This window comes from Panthera uncia (genome assembly GCF_023721935.1).
Source record: "Panthera uncia isolate 11264 chromosome C1 unlocalized genomic scaffold, Puncia_PCG_1.0 HiC_scaffold_3, whole genome shotgun sequence".
NCBI lineage: Eukaryota > Metazoa > Chordata > Mammalia > Carnivora > Felidae > Panthera > Panthera uncia.
Window position 1 is genome coordinate 90,331,211 of NW_026057584.1, and position 15,677 is coordinate 90,346,887.

Genomic DNA, 15,677 nt, shown 5'->3' on the forward strand with positions numbered 1-15,677 from the left:
TGTGCTGGCAGCTCGGAGCCTGGAGCCTGCTTCGGATTCTGTGTCACCTTCTGTCTCTGCCCCAACCCAGCTGTGCTCTGTCTCTCTATATCAAAAATAAATAAATGTGAAAAAAAACTAAAAAAAAGTAGTCAACAAATAATATTGTGTTTCTTAATATTTATTAGTATTTTAATATAAAGCATAAAATGTCCTATAATCCCATTTTCTAAGTAATTATAGTAGACATGGAAAAGTAAGGAGGAATATATGAATACTAGCAGAAAATGGAAACAATATGAAGAAGTATAAAGTGAAATTAAGAGCCCAAATCCACCCTTCCTTATTGAAGGTTTTTGAATAGTGCATGCATAGCTTCCAAAAAGCATATATGTGTATATTGATTCTTTCATTCATTCAACAGATACCTATTGAAGATTTATTATATAAGTGTTAATATATGGTTAATATATACATAAGTATAATGTATATACACATGTCATTCAATGTGTTATATATGACACACATATATGTGTATACATAATGTATTAATATACAGTATATACATATATGTACACATAATACATTACATCTATAAGATAGGTGTATGTGCCTTCATACACATATATGTACCCTAGTATAACCAGAAGTGGCTAAAAATGATTTTCAGTTATTTAGATTATCTGCATACCGGAGATTTTTCTAGGGAGACAGCTTGCATAATTTTTTCTCTATTTTATTTTTATTCAGTCTTATCATTTTACTTTTTTATTATTTTTCTTTCTCCAAATTTTTATTTAAGTTCTAGTTAGTTAACATACAGTGTAATGTTAGCTTCAGGTGTAGAATTTAGTGATTCATCACTTACATACATATATTTTTCTTACCTTTCTTCCTTTTTTTCCTGTCTTTCCTTCTTTCATTTCTACATTTCCAAATGATACATGATATAGTAGACATTATTGTCTTCTAATTAATTTACAGGATATGCTTCTACTTTCTCATTTTAAATATGATTTTTAAAGATATTTGTTATAATATTAAGGATATCATAGGGTCCTGGAGCCAGAATACCTGAGTATAACTTCCTAGATGATGACCTTGAGCAAGTTTTTCTGAGTCTTTGTGGCTCAGTTTCCTTGTCTGCAAAATAGAGGTAACAATAGTGCTGATTCGAAGGGTTGTTGTGAAGATTAAGTGAGCATTTTCCCCCAAACTCCTCAGGGAGGGGTCCTTTTGGTGTCATTTTGCATTCCTGTCAACTTAAAGGGAAACTTTCACAGTGTCCAGAGTCCTTGATGTCCTGCAAATGAAGGAGGAGTATGTCCTCAAATTCCTTGCAGCAGGAACCCACTTAGGTGGCACAGTACATCTACAAAGTGATGTAGATACAAAGTGATGGTATCTACATCATAAACCTGGGAGAAGCTTCTGCTGGCAGCTCGTACTATTGTTGCCACTGAAAACCCAGCTGTTGTCAGTGTCATAACATCCAGGAATACTGGCCAGTGAGCTGTGCTGAAATTTGCTGCTGCTACTGCAGTCATTGCTGTTTCTGGGGGCTTCACTCCTGAAAGCTTCACTAACCAAATCCAGGCAACCTTCTGAAAACCAAGACTTCTGGTGGTTACTGATCCCAGGGCTGACCACCAGGCATTCACAGAGGCATCTTATGTTAACCTACTTGCCATTATTCTGTGTAACACATTCTTTCCTCTGCGCTATATGGACATTGCCATCCCTTTCAACAATAAGGGACTTCACTCTGTGGGCCTGATGAGGTGGATGCTGGCCCAGGAAGTTCTGTGCATGTGTGGCACCATTTCCCGTCATGTGTGATCTCTATTTCTACAGAGATCCTGAAGAGATTGAAAAGGAAGAACAGGCCACTGCTGCAAAGGCTGTGACCAACGAGGAATTTCAGTGTGAAAGGACTGCTCCAGCTCCTAAATTTACTGCTACTCAACCCATAAGTTGCAGAGTGGTCTCCGACTAAAGGTGCGGTTCCCGACTAAAGACTGCTCTTCAGCTCCCACTACTTAGGCCACATGGATAGGACCAGTGAGTGGTCTTAAGCTGCTTTTTCACAAAAGCAAACAAGATGGAAATAAAGTTTACAAAAAATAACCAGTTAAAAAAACAACGAAATGAGTACGTGTAAAGTGACTAGAACAGAGACTAAGGGCTCAGTACACCAATACATGTTAGCTATTGCTATTTTCCTTCTAATCTTCACTTGCTAAAGATCTTTTTTGTTGCTGTTTTAAAATATGTAATATGGGTTCAAATTTGTTAATTGCTCTTGAGTCTTTGCTTCCTTTTTGCCTGCTCTGCGTTTTTGCCTTTGGAAAAAATCTGCCTTAAAAAAGTCAGTTTTCCTACTTATAAAATCATCTAATTACCACTTTGCCTAAAATAAAACCCTCTTGAAAGTTTTTACATTCATTTGGTAGCTCCTAATTTCTGCCGTATTTTAAGCTATATGCAGTGTTTGAAATTAATGTACCTAAATATTTACTATGACAAATAGCTGTAAGAAATAAAAAATAATCAAATTTACAGCATTTTGTGCTGAGACTGTTTTGTATTCCTTCGGTAAGCCTTCTTATTTTTGCCCATTTTCATGACTTAAAAACTCTTTTTCCTGAACGATATTTCATTAATGCAGCATACTTCTAATATTAACTCCTTATTAGGTGAAATATTTCATACAACATATATAATTTCCAAGGTGGTTATGTTATATAACTTATTATGATATAGCTCTGACAAAATAATAGACAAAATGGAGCATTATAACTCTCTTTGAAACACTAGTGCAATTTAGTGTACAAGTCTGGGCATATATACTCTCTGTAAATTACTGCATATTATAATCCAGTATTATTTTATGAATTAGAGATCTTTTCCAAAATCTGAGTTTAATGAAACTATAATTCATTTCTCACGTCTTTGGTAATATGTTTGATTAATGTCAATTCCTCACTAAACAGAAGGTAGTATTTGGTTGATTTATAAGCATTTAATAAATACACCAGACATACAAAACATAGAAAGTTAGCATTAATTTATAAAGACTAATCACGAAGATAGAATATGAAATAGCTTTTACAAAACTGTCAGATTTGATAAGTACTTGTTACTAGAAACCAATTTTTGAGGTGGGATTTCTTGAATAACTGATAAAAATTGTTTTCAATATTCAATAAAGTATTAAAATGTGCCTCCCAAGAATATACACAATGCCACCATTCATGTAATGCTCCAAAAGTAATGATTTTATGTATTTGCAATAAGGACTCATATTGGAAATTCCTTAATAAAAATAAACTAAGATTTTCTCAGAGGAGTGCCTGTGTGGCTCAATCAGTTAAGCATCTGGCTCTTGATCTTAGCTCAGGTCTTGATCTCAGGGTCATGTGTTCAGGCCCTGCATTGGGCTCTACAATGAGCCTGAAGCCTACCTTAAAAAAAATTCTTTAGATAACAAAAAGATGGCGAGAAAAACATTGGTCTCCAAAATGATTGCAAAAAAGACATTGTATTTAAGAAGATTTGTGTGTTAGACAATGAGATGGAGTTTAGCTTTTAAAATAGCTTATTTTGGAGACAATGCTTAGAAATAGGCCTTTTCAAAACCAGATAATCAAAGAATGTTTTATTAAAATTTGTTTGTGATCAATTCAGGTATTCATTAAAAAGTGAGATCCTTTAGGATTGGATTTTTGTCTGTTTTGTTTCCTACTATTTCTCCAGTACCTAGAAGAGCTGGGGCTCATAGATATTAACTGAATGAATTAATATATGAACTTGTTAATAATTATGTTTACATTTTTCCAGGCCAAAGTTAATGGAGCAAAATTAAATGCAATAAAACTTTGGGATCTTAACGATACTTTGGTGTGAATATTGAAGCTGGTCCAAATAAATGCATAAGGAAGACTTTGACCTGTCTTTGATTAATCCCTGAGCAGATGTGGGATATCTTCCAGTTAGTTTTATGTCCTTGTAAGGTGTGATTTTTATGAGAGTGCTGTCTTATAAAACCCTACCGCTACTGTTAAGGTATACGGGTTGGTTTTTAACAACACAAAAGAGCAGAAGTCCAGGGGCTAGAGAGCAAACTCATTGCCCCTTGTAGCTGTCAAAGCCTAAATGAGAGAATTAACCTTTAAAGAAGATTTATTATACTTTGAACATCCATTCTTATTTCCACAGTCTTAAGCCTATTCCTTTATTAATTATGCCAGCATAGAGCTAACCCTTATAACTGAACCATCTTCACCTCTTTGGTAGAATTAGGCTTTATCATGATGATACTGGCTTATACTTAAGAGTACTACAAGAAATGGCCCTAAAATATTGCAGTTGTGTTTTTGGTATGTTTGTTATTGATAAGTATTTTATTACATTGTACGAGGGGATTTTGTTTCAGTTTTCATGTCAGGACTAGCTGCTTTTATCTAATGGACCTTATAAATTGTTTGATGAATCAGCTACTATGGTTGCATTTTTATGTTCTCTGTTAGCTTAGAGATAAACTCCTAGGCCACCTATTGCAATACAGTTGTTTTGAGCTCAGGGTATACTTGCGCGCGCGCGTGTGTGTGTGTGTGTGTGTGTGTGTGGTTTTGGCATTAGCTTCACCTCCAGCACTATTTTATGCCTTATCCTTATTTTGCTTTCTATTTTCTCAAACACATTTAAATGATTTTAATAAAACATACCTGTTCTTATAAAGTAAAATTAATCAATTTTAAATATGTGGGATTATAAATTATAGCTTAATAAAAACAAAGAATTTTATTTTATAAATTATGAAAAAAGTAAATTAAGAGAAGTGATTGGGTTATAAATGACTACAAATGGCAAGGTGATTTCATCATTATTAAAAAGCACCACACCCTATAAGGAACAGCTCTTCAGGGACTCCTGGGTGGCTCAGTTGGTTAAGCCTCCGACTTCGGCTCAGGTCATGATCTGACAGTTCGTGAGTTCGGGCCCTGAGTTGGCCTCTGTGCTGATAGCTCGGAGACTGGAGCCTGTTTCGGATTCTGTGTCTCCCTCTCCTTCTGCCCCTCCCCCACTTGCACTCTGTCTCTCAAAAATGAATAAATGTTAAAAAATAAATAAAAAAAAAAGAACAGCTCTTCAAAATACAATATCTTATAGGGAAAGAACTTTAAAATACCTCTTAATTTTGTTCATTTGTTGTTCAAACCTACTCTGATAATGAAGGTGAGTGTGGAGAGGAAGGACAGACAATGCCAAAGGAATAAATGAATAAACAGATGGATAGCATGGATACAAGAAAGAGATAAAGATCTTCGGGACTTTTAGCTGCTCACTATGTGCTCTTCAGTGCATTCTGAGATCTTGGATATCCCCAGGGAATAAGTGAAGTCCACACTCCGTGGGAACACTTTCTAAGTTGATGGGAAGGTGTTGTTGAAAAGATATGTCAGAGCCACTAATCTGAATCTCTCTTCTGTCTGTGACCATGTCTCCTCACACTAGACTTCAGGTTTCTGAATTCTCATGGAGGTGACTCTCATGGTCATCTGAGGAACACTACTATTCACTCCTTAATTACCTGACCAAATACCACCCCCTCAGAAGAGGGGTTCAATCTGACTACAGTAGCCTGGGTACATCTGTGGATACTATCTTAGCCTTGTATTCTGTGCAAGACAGATGAGGCTGGATATGCGGATTTAGAAAAGGCTTCAGGATAACCTGTCTGCTTGAGTCAGCAGAAGGGTCCGTCCTTCAGGCCCCAAGGGAAAGCTTAGCCAGGCGGGTTGTAAATGGCCAGGGAAGTTTTTGCAAGGTTGTATTTCTTTGGGACTGGAAGGCAGGTGACCTTAAGATTCCTGAAAAGGTTCTGAATAAGTAGTATATTATGGCTTTACTATACCACATTCCCCCTTTCCTCCTAAGAACTCAACCAGACACTCCTCATTTACTGAACCCGTAAAATTTCCACTAATGGATGGAACTAATTGTCCCCTAGCTTCAGACCTGGGTTCTGCTGCCTCTACTTTTTACTGTTATAAGTAGGATTGGGGCCAAATCATTATAGATGGTGCCAAGGTGTCCAGTTATGCACTTGAGAGGTCAGGGAGTGCCTTTTTCCCCCCTTGTAAAACATACCAATCTATATCTTAAAAGAGTTTAGTTTTGAAGTGCTACATAAAGCCATAGTGTTTTCTTAAATTTTTTATTTTGAAGAATAAAAAATTAGAATGAAAATTGTATTTTATTTTGAATACACTCTCTGGTATGAAGCTCTGGTATTATTAAAAAATATTATTGATTCAGTAGTCTTGGACTCCTTATCATAGAATACCATTTCTTTGGATTTGTTAGGTTTTTTTTTTCCTTCCAATTTTAAAGTAGGAAAGAAGGGAAAAATCATTAAGAATGTCAACATTTAAGCATACCATTGCTCAAATTTTGAATTTTGACATGAAGTAGAGCCTTGTTGCTAGGTAAGGAGGATGGAAAGAAGAGAGGTGGTACGAACATAATCTCAATTACCTTGAGAGCTTTAAAAAATACAGTATTCATTTTTTTTTATTTCTTACAGTTTGGGTGAGAGACATGAGGAAAAGAATGGCAGTAGTGAGTATATATTACTTGCGCATTCCATTTTTCTGGCTAGAAAGCATTTGACACTTTGAGATAAGATATCGACTAATTTACAAATATTGTTTGTGCTGGGCCTCAGCTTATTTGCTCTGAAATCCATTCATGTTTACTTAGTATTACTGGATGCAGAGCATGATGGGGGAGGAGAAGCAATTCCATGGTTTCAAATTCCTCCAGGTAACCTTGGCTGTTGGGCTACAATAACCTGCTGCCTCTAGGCCGCCTCCTCCTGCTGCTGCTGCTGCTGCTGCTGCTGCTGCTGCTGCTGCTGCTAGCAGGTTGCTTCACCATCCCATTTCTCTTTAAGCTCTTTCATCACCTGGGGAACCAATTGCCAGTATTAAGTTTCCTCTGTTTTAAATACTTAGAGTAATTTTTATTTTCATTCCTCAAACCTAATGATATACCATTATAACCTTTAACTTGTGCATAAAATAAAGAAAAACTAAAAAAGTAAGTAACTAAAACTTCCCCATTAGTTAATGTTCATTCAATCACAAGATGGAAGAAACCAACTTCCGTGAACAAGGCAGTGTGTTTAGTGGCTCTCCTAACTAAAAGACTAAAGATTGTAGTTTGATTTGGAAGTCTAATGATGTTACCAGACATAATCTGACTGGGTGATTTCTTGCTTGTTTTGTTCCCTCTAGAGGGAATTTTAGTTCCCTCAATTTTAGTTTCCCTTTATCATGATACAAATTCCAAAAGAAGAACTGACTTTCTTTTTTTATTTTTATTTATTTAAAAAAATCTTTTTTAAGTTTATTTTTGAGAGAGACAGAGTGTGAGCAGGGGAGGGGCAGAGAGAGAGAGGGAGACACAGAATCCAAAGCAGGCTCCAGGGTTTGAGCACAGAGGCCGACACGGGGCTCAACCCCAAGAATCGTGAGATCATGACCTGAGCGGAAGTCAGACACTCAACCGACTGAGCCACTCAGGCGCCCCAGAACTGACTTTCCTAATAGCAACCAACCTCCTGGAGGCAGCCAGTCGTGGTTGCTGGGTCAGTTTCCCAAGCTCTGCCCACATTAGTGATGAAGTCTGTACCAATCCCAGATCGCTCCACTTTCTGTTAAGTTTGTAGAGCCAGGCTCTATCCTGTCCTTTTCCAGTTTTTATGCTTTTTTACTTCATCAGAGAGATGTTTCTCTTTGAAGGTGTTCACAGAGTTTGTCATGTGATTTATGAAGATCAGACAAAGCCTTAGGAAATTAAAAGGACCATTAAAAGACCATTTCGTAATGGTCACTACTGACTTATAGCGAACACATAACCTATCAGGCACTGAAGTGAATAACCACTTTGTTTTGAAGTTTAAATAGGTGCCTTGTTAATTATCCATCCCTACTAGAAAAATGTTTACAGGTTTAAACCTCAGTGTAATACACATTCACAAAAAGTAAGTCCCCAAAGCTGTAAGTAGAAAACTAGGCAATGAGATTGGTGAGATTTTAGGAGCCAATAAATAGCACTCTTCTCTTAGTCTCTTGAGTTCTGAGCAAATTTATGTAAATGAACAAAAAATAAAAAAGTATGGAATATCATTTTTCTCATTGGAAAGGCTGGAATGGTCTTTCCAAAGCAGACACACTCACTGAGGGCTAATGCTTTATACTCTGAGTTCTCAAACAGAATGAGATAACTCTTCAGAACTGCTTCCAGAAAGTAGGTCTTGGTCCTGACCCATGTGTGGTCACCCTCCTGGAAACGCAATACAGAAGAATGAATTCATCCAGTTAATCCAGAAATGGGAGAAAGGGCCCAAGTTGAGTATGGTCAATTGTTATTTCAATTCCGCCAATGAAATGTCAGTCTTTCCTGCGGCAGTGAGTAGAAATTACCGAATAGGTAGAGGATTTATTTTCTGGGATCGAGCTAGAGTATTAGAGCAGAAATGATCCACAGAAATTGGCCCCTTGACAAATACCTATAAAATATGTGTAATGTTTTTTTACTAAGAAAGTTTATCATGGGATAAATGCTTTATAAATTTAATATATTAAAATGTAAAACGCATAGCAAATGACTCCAAAAAAGTCAGCATAATGATTATCACTTAAGTGGGAGTTCAATATCAAATCATTAGTGGACTTAGCATTAAAAAATGACAATGAATAATAGACCAGGCCATTAGTATTATTGTCTGGTGATTGTACAAAAACACAACATTTTGGAGCCTTATTCTAAAAACATGATATATCAATCCAAATAAATTACATTCACATTAAATGTTACTTGTTCTCCCATGGGAAGTTTAATATGATTTTACATGACTAATGACACTAAAGCCTACCATCATGAAGTAGAGGGGTAAGGCTATTGGCTGGGTAAGTACAACAGAAACCAGAGAGAAAGGATCTTTAAGATCCTGCTTTTTTTCCACTGGGATAATGTGTAGAGATTAAGGCACTACCCTTCTAAGACATTTTAATTTCTTCACAGAGATTTCTGGAAAGTGTTTTAACCCCTAAATATAATTGCCATAAAATTAAAGATGCTGAATGGGGAGGTAGGGTATTGTGGTGTGAGCATGTCAAATTTCCAACATGGCTAGGGTCCCAATATTTAAGAAGCCATAATCCAAAAAAAAAAAAAAAAAGCAGCCTTAATCTATATTTATGATTAGTTCTAATTTGTGTTCGCTTTTTTGTTGTTGTTGCCAAAGCCTTTTTAAAACAATTTTGTTTTGAAATAACCTCAAACATAGAGAAATTTTAAGAATTATACAGAAAGCTGCTGTATAACCTTTATGCATTGCCTTGATCATTAATGTCTTGCCACATTTATCATTCTTTTTCTCTCATCTTCATATTTATGTATGTGTGCCTGTATATCAATTTCCATACATGTAAATATTTCTGAGCTATGTAAAAGATGCAGATATGTTTCTTTATCCCAAAATACTTCAGTGCATATTTCTTAAGAACAAGGGCATTCCCTGTGCAATTATCAAAAGTGGAAAATTAACTTTGACATAATATTATTATCTAATCTATGGACCTTGTTCAAATTTTGCTAATTGTCCAATTACTATCTTTTATATAGTTGGGCTTTTAGATATGACTCTCTCAGACTTCAGATAAAGCATAGATAAACAAAAACAAGAGATCCCTTTTAGTGGAAACAGGTGGCTTTTCCTATGCTGGGATTACTTATTCTCTTGTGTAAATATAAACTTTGACCTGCAAAGAGAATTCTGAAGGCTTCCTTTCAGAGAAGCTTCCCTAGCATCTCTTCTAAGTCATAGTTAATGTTAAATAGCAGACCTCTGGATTCTTTAAAGACTTTCCACCAATTTCTGACCTGCCCCTGGATGGTCCCACAAATACTTCCCAACAAACACTTCACACAGTGTGAGGCTTCTGCCATTATTTTTTTCCAAATCTGCTCTCATTCCTAGGTGGTGTCATCCCCTCAACATGCAACACCATACTGCCAGTGTTGGTCCTTGTATTTTGTTGCTTCCTATTTGATTACCCTGAGAGATTTTACTGGATTGTGTGATCCTGAAATCTGGATGAGACCTGGTACTGTGCTCTAATTTTCTTTTCTGTATGCACTATTTCCACACTCCTTTCTCTCCCTGATAAACCCTCCCTCTCCTCCAAGACATTTCCATGCCCATTAGAGCTCTAAGTCAGCCCGTTGGGCCTGAGATTCCTAATTCACTCTGAAGCTTTTACCACCCATACTTATCCTGCCAGGATGAGGCTGGTTTCATGGTGTAAACCTCCTGTGACACTGATTCTTGGGGACTAGGCTGTGTGTCTCATGTTATAGAAAATACATGAAAATTCACAGGTCCACATACACGTTCACACACATACACATGTACTATGTGACACTTTAACTGAGACCCTTATACTGCCAGCATTAGAACCTGTTATCTTATTCTTCATGTGAGGCAGGAGATGGATTCGATATTAGATTTGATATTTGTTTTATTGTTTTTTTTAAAGTTTATTTCTTTTGAGAGAGGGGGGTGGTAGAGGAAGAGAAAGAGAGAATCCCAAGCAGGCTCTGCACTTCAGCATGGGGCTCAACGTGGGGCTGAAACTCACAAACCATGGGATCATGACCTGAGCAGACAAGAGGTGGACACTTAACCAACTGAGCCACGAAAGCACCCCAACATTAGATTTGTTTATTACTGTTCAGATAGCTAGTTTAAACTTTTTCAGCCAGCCACCCCTAATCTCATGAGATATCTATCTATCTATCTATCTATCTATCTATCATCTATCTATAAACTTACATATATGTAATTGAGCTGCTATTGATGGCAAGCTAGAGCGAGTCAGCTGCTAGCAAGACAGGCAGAAGAATAGTTTGTGAGTCACAGAGCCTGAAAAACTAGGTGCTCAGTGCTTTTTTGCTGAATAAATGACAAAATAAAGAATACTTAATTTAAAAATATGCTAGGTCTAGCTCCAAGAAATTAGAGCATTTCAAAAAAAGTGCCTACCTGCAATTTTGATAAGATTCTTTTGAATGACCCTTCTTAGGTTAGCAAATGTTTAAGAGATAAACAGGGGGTTAAGCTTTCAATGCTCATGAGAAAGCAAATTACAGTATTTTTATTAAAGTCACATAATTATGACAATTAAAAACTAGATACGTATTGACCGCTAATTACCTATATTCACATATTTAGAAAAGGATTTTTAAGTAAATGCTACTAGTTGGCCCAGATAAATACCTTTTCATTTCCATATATTTATTTTAAATTGCTACTTAAAAACCACTCTGTTTTTTTCCCTAGAGGTCGGAAATCTTCCCTGTCATTCTTATAGTGGGCAGCAATGCTATGGAACTTTCCACATGTATGACCTGTGCTAATTGTTTAGCCTTCTCTGAAATCACTGTATCTGACCTGCTTGGTACTTCTCAAGCTCCTGACTGCTAGGTTTCTTCCTAGTTTTTTTCTCTTTAACTCTCAATTTGATTTTATAAAAGGAACCACAAATTTCCTGATGTGGACTCTTTGGTTCTTTCATTTTCTCTTTGATTGATTGTGTTAATTTTTAAAAATTAACAAGCTTTATTTTTTAGAATGGTTATAGGTTCACAAAAACCTGAGGAAGTAGAGAGAGTTTCCACATCTCTCCCATCACCGTGGCATCTTCCCCATCATCAGCACCCCCATTAATGTGATACATTTGTTGCAATCCATGAAACAACAGTGGTACATCATTATCAAAAAAATCCCCATAGTTTACATTAGGATTCATTCTTGGGGTTGTGTATTCTATGGGTTTTGACAAATGTATAATGACATGTATCCATGAATATGGTATCACACAGAGTAGTTTCACTTCCTTAAAAATCTCCTGTGCTCCACCTATTCATCTCTCCCTCCCCCCAACCTCTGGCAACCACTCACTTTTTTTTGCTCGCTCCATAGTTTTGCCTTTTCTAGAATGTCATATAGTTAGAACCATACAGTATGTAGCATTTCCACACTGGATTCTTTATCATGGCTTCATAGCTCATTTCTTCTTACTGCCAAAGAATTTTTCATTATCTGAATGTACCAGTCTATTTTTTGATTCACCTCCTGAGAGACACTGGTTACTCCATATCTTTGATAGCATTTGGTATTATCTGTGTTTTGAATTTTAGCTATTGTTATTTTAATTTGAAATTCTTTAATGATGTATGGTGTTGAGCATTTTTTTCATGTCTATTTATCACCTGTATTTCATCTTTATTGAGGTGTCTAATTCAGATTTTTTGCCCATTTTTAAATTGGGTTCATTTTCTTATTTTCGAGTTTTAAGAGTTTACTGTATATTTTGAATAATAGTTCTTTATTAAACGTGTCTTCTGCAGATATTTTTTCCCAGACTATGGCTTGTTTTCTCATCTTCTTCGCAGTGTCTTTTGCAAAACAGAAGTTTTTTATTTTAATGAAATCAACTTAACAATTTTTTCTTTCATGGATTAAGCCTTTTCTGTTGCATCTAAAAAGTCTGGCTGAATCTAAAATCATCTAGATTTTCTCTTATGTTATCTGTTGAGAATTTGTAGTTCTATGTTTTATATTTAAGGTTGTGATCTGTTTTGAGTTAATTTTTGTGAAGCATGAAGGGTGTAAGGTCTATGTCTACATTCTTTTTTCTTTTCTTTCTTTTCTTTCTTTCTTTCTTTCTTTCTTTCTTTCTTTTGCATGTGGATGTCCAATTGTTACACCAATAGTTGTTGAAAAGACTATCCTTTCTCCATTGAATTGCCTTTTGCTCCTTTGTCAAAGGTCATTTGACTATATCTATGTGCGTTTATTTCTGGGCTCTCTGTTGTGTTCCATTGATCTATTTGTCTATTCTTTTGCCAGTACCTCACTGTCTTTGTTAGATTTAAAGTAAGTCTTGAAGTTGGGTATATCAGTACTTCAACTTTGCTCTTTTCCTTCAATATTGTGTTGGCTATTCTGGTCTTTGGTGTCTCAATATAAACGTTAGAATCAATTTGTTGATATCAACAACAAAAAAAAAAACTGACTGGAATTTTTACTAAAGTTACCCTGAATCTATATATCTACTTGGGAAGAATCGGAGTCTTAAAAATATTGGACAATATTAATAGTATTAAACTTCCTTTCTATAAACATGGAATATCTCTCCATATATTTAGTTAATTTATTTTATTAGAGCTTTGTAGCTTTCCTCATGTAGATATCTATCTATCTATCTATCTATCTATCTATCTAGTTAGATTTATACCTAAGTATTTTTCTCTCTCTCTTGCTCTTTCTGATACTAAGGTAAATGGTATTATACTTTTAATTACAAATTCCAGTTGTTCCTTGCCAGTATATAGGAAAGCAATTAATTTTTGTATATTAACCTTATGTTCTGCAAACTTGCTATAATTGCTTATTAGTTTCTGGAGGTTTATTTTTTGTTATTCTTTGGGATTTTCTACATAGACAATCAGGGCATCTGCCAACAAAGACAATTTTATTTTTTCCTTACCAGTCTATATACTTTTTATTTCCTTTTCTTATCTTATTGCATTAGCTGGGACTTCCAATACAATGTTGACTGGGAGAGGTATGGGGACATTCTTGCCTTGTTTCTGACCTCAGTGGGAAAGCATTTAATTTCTCATGACTAAATATGATGTTAGATGTTAGTTTTTTTGTAGATTTTCTTTGTCAAGTTGAAGAAATTCCCCTTTATTCCTAGTTTGCTGAGTTTATTATGAATAGTATTAGATTTTATCAGATGGTTTTCTTTGCATCTACTGATAGGATCATGTGATTTTTTTTTTTTCTTTAGCCTTTAGTTGTGATGAATTATAATAATTGATTTTTAAATGTTGAACCAGCTTTGCATACCTGGAATAAATTCCACTTGATTCCACTTTTATATACATTGGATTCAATCTGTTAATACCTTGTTGAGGACTTTTGCATCTGTGTTTATGAGAGGTATTGGTCTATAGTTTCCTTTCTTGTAATGTCTTTTCAGGTTTTGGTATTAGGATAGCATTGACCTTATAGAATGAGTTAGGAAGTATTTTCTCTCTTTTTGTCTTTTGGAAGAGATTGTAGAGAATTGGTGTAATTTCTTATTTAAATGTTCACTAGAATTTACCAGTGAACCCCTCTGGGATTTTTTATTTATTTATTTTTCCTCTCCTAGTTTAGAGTATTCTTGAAGAGAGAGATGAAAGCCATCAATGTTGTCTCTTCCAATGAATACCAGTGTTGACCTTTGCTAGGTTTACTGGTGATCTTACTATTATATCATCTGCTACCCCTTAAGATCTATATATTTTTTAAAAAATTAATGTTTATTTTTGAGAAAGAGAGAGACAGAGCATGAGGAGGAGAGGGACATAGAGAGAGGGAGACAAAGAATCTGAAGCAGGCTCCAGGCTCTGAGCTGTCAGCACAGAGCCTGATGCGGGACTCAAACTCACCAACTGTGAGATCATGGCCTGAGCTGAAGTCGGAAGCTCAACTGACTGAGCCACCCAGGCGCCCCTAAAATCTACATTAAAAAGGAAAATAGGGGTGCCTGGGTGGCTCAGTCGGTTAAACGATTAAGCGTCTGACTTCAGCTCAGGTCATGATCTTGCAGTCCGTGAGGTCAAGCCCTGCATTGGGCTCTGTGTTGACAGATCAGAGCCTGGAGCCTGCTTTGGATTCTGTGTCTCCCTCTCTCTCTGCCCCTCCCGCTGCTCACGCTCTCTCTCTTTCTCAAAAATAAACAAAGATTTAAAAAAATTGTTTAAAAAAGAAAGGAAAATAAAACCCTGTATATTTTTACAATTAAGTTCTCCCTTTCTCCTCATCTAAATAGACTTAGAATTTCTGCTTCAAGCTTCTGATCAAAATACTTACTTTTAGTTCTTTCCAACCTGAGTTTTTAAAAATTTTTGAGCATTATTTAAATATTTTGAACTCAGTTTCACAGTGATCATTTCACTTGGGCATAAAGGTTGAGACTCTTATGTTTTACTATCCTGCATTGGTATTACTACTTGTGTGCATATTGTGACTGGAAAGACAAAAGATCAGGAATACTTTTTATATCAACTACTAATGAAGTGATTATAGTTTTAATTTCAGACTCCTTTGGTGAGCTGCCCTTTGTAAAAGGGTAAAGCCAGCCTGCATATGAGTGATTGCTGTGCTATAATTTAGGACTGATACACTAGTGTTTCCTATTCATTGTATCCAAATTACATGTCAGGCGCTTTATATGTAACACCTCATTTATCCTTACAACAACCCTATATTCCTCATTATTCACTGAGAAAAATCATGCTGTGGTGAAAAAGCTTGCCACACATCATACAATGACTCAGAATTTGAACTCAAGTTTGTCTGATACCAGGCCATGTTTCTAATGCCTATGGTAAATAACCTCATTTAATAAGTATATATTGAACCCATAAAATGTTAGATACTATTACGGTATGATACAAAGTTTTATAAAGGTGTGGTCAATTCTTTCATAGGACATATAATTTAATTAGAGATATAAAAAGATGCAAATGAAGCACCTTAAAACACAAGGGAGGGGAAAAAAAGTATG

General features: G+C 35.7%; 1 pseudogene; it reads left to right on the forward strand.

Moving 5' to 3' along the window:
* The first annotated feature begins 227 nt into the window (after positions 1–227).
* On the forward strand, positions 228–6,530 carry LOC125911422 (40S ribosomal protein SA-like; annotated as a pseudogene).
* The last annotated feature ends 9,147 nt before the right edge of the window (positions 6,531–15,677 follow it).